The sequence below is a fragment of the Pongo pygmaeus genome, chromosome 7 (genome assembly GCF_028885625.2).
Source record: "Pongo pygmaeus isolate AG05252 chromosome 7, NHGRI_mPonPyg2-v2.0_pri, whole genome shotgun sequence".
NCBI classification, from domain to species: Eukaryota; Metazoa; Chordata; class Mammalia; order Primates; family Hominidae; genus Pongo; species Pongo pygmaeus.
The window spans coordinates 117,491,091-117,493,153 of record NC_072380.2 but is presented as its reverse complement, the minus strand read 5'-3'; the positions used below and the strand labels follow the sequence as shown (position 1 = coordinate 117,493,153).

Here is a 2,063-nt window from a genome sequence, read left to right as displayed (position 1 = left end):
TTTCATGGAACTTGACAAAGTGATTCTAAAATTCATTTGGAAAGCATAAAGGACTAAGATAGGTAAGATATTCTCCAAGGAAAAGTGGAGTAAAAACTTGCATAGCAGGATAAGAAAGATGCATTGAAGGCAGAATATTAAAACAGTGCAGTAGTGGTGGAAATATATGAATGGAATAGTAGAATAGAGAGGTGGAAAATGGAACCAAGCTCATATGAGATTATCTGCTTCAAATTTGTGCAAAAAGTGTGGATTTTCTCCATATATGGCATTGAGAAAAATGGCTTTCCAAAAATAAAAGTAAAAAGTCTCACACAGTGTCTTAGCTTGGCAGACCCTGAGATGAAGACTTGGGTGCAAGCAGTTTACTTGGAAGGGAATCTTTGGTGGCTCAAGTGAGGAAGTGGGAGGAAGTGAGAAGAGTAAAGTTAACAAAAGGTGTGTTAATGAACAGATTGCTGTTAATGACAACTGGAGCTTAATCCTCACTGTGAATTTGGAGAAAACATGTGGCATATACTCCTTAAGATTGTCCTCCAGAAGATGGGAAACTGTAATATTTATCTATGGATCCCATTTTTTTTTCCTGCCTCAGGTTTATTTGTACAAATAGCATAGGAGAACACCAGCCCTATGCAGACGGCAGCCTGGGGGGTCACATCAGTCCTTCTGTCCTCACGTTGGCAGACAGAGATCTCTACTCTGAAGCCTTTGTAAGGGCCTGGGCACCTTTGGGAGCCTGAGCTGGAACTGAAGCTGGAGCTGCAGGCTGGGCCTTGGTTTGATCCTTGGCCTTGGCCTTTGGCTGGCACAGCTTGAGCCCCTTGGCAATGTGGGCACGAGCACACTTCCCAAGCTTGGGGTGGGCAATATAGGCAAGTCAATCGAACTTGCAGCTGACACTCTTTGGGACGTTGGGCTTAACCTCCTTGGACTTTACAAGGGCCTTGATAGCCTTGGCAAGTGCACTCATGGCCTTGGCACTGTTGGCCTGCATCTTCTTAGGCTCTTCTTGTGCTTCTTGGCAAAGCACATGCTTCTTAGGAACTTGGGGTCCACCCCCTTAAGAGATTCGTAACTTTGTGATCAGGGTTTCTTGATGCCATTTCTGGGCCATTTTTGAGACTGGTTGTGTGTGGTATGGTTCTTGGACTTGGCCATATCTGCACCCTAAGCCGTGGCTCCTGAAATGCCTAGAACTGCTCTAGATCTCATTTTTTGAAGGTTGCCCCAGGGGCATCAACTCCCCCAACACCTGTCCAGGATCTTGATACCTGTCTTGTGTCAGAGAAAGCGCCCATGCACAGAAGAGAGATGCAGATACTTTGAAGGGGATAGTCAGCTTGCAGAAATTCTCTTAAGCTGCAGGAGAGCTTAGGTAGGTGTAGACAATATCAGCAGCATCTGCGACACACACTATAAACAAATAAAGCAAAAATGAAGTCTAAATATATACAAAGATTTTAATGTGAAAAATATAACTAAAACTATTAGGAGAAAATATTGAGCAGGTCATATCTGTAATTCTAGTACTTTGGGAGGCCAAGGCAGGAGACTTGCTTGAGGTCAGGAGTTTGAGACCAGACTGGGCAATGTAGCAAGAACCTGTCTCTACAAAAATAAAAATTAGCCTGACGTGGTGGAAGCATGCCTGTAGTCCCAGCTACTGGGAATACATGATATTAATCAATTCAGATCACAAATGCATAAGATCGCATTAAAAAAAGCAAACAGCACAGTATTATGTGTGGTATAATACCAATTATGTAAATTTAAAAATATGTACAAAACAATTAAAATATTGTTGATGAATATATCTGTAGTGTTTTATTAATATTTTCTAAAGATGTGCTGAATCAAAGATGACTAAATGTTAATATTTTTTCATTTTGGAATGACATGTACATAGGTGTTATAAAGTATTCTTTACATCTGTTTTGGGTGAGTAGAGTTTGGTTTAGGATCTCTTCTCTTTTTTGAGGGTAGGATTGTCTTCCAAGTTTAAAGCAAAGGAAAAAAGCAGGGTAACAGAATAGGACAGAATCCTATTCTAAGGAACAAGA

The 2,063-nt window shown here is 41.2% G+C and overlaps 1 pseudogene; it reads right to left on the bottom strand.

Annotated features, from left to right (window-relative positions):
* Positions 1–694: 694 nt before the first annotated feature.
* Positions 695–1,161, bottom strand: LOC129042017 (large ribosomal subunit protein eL29-like; annotated as a pseudogene).
* Positions 1,162–2,063: the final 902 nt, after the last annotated feature.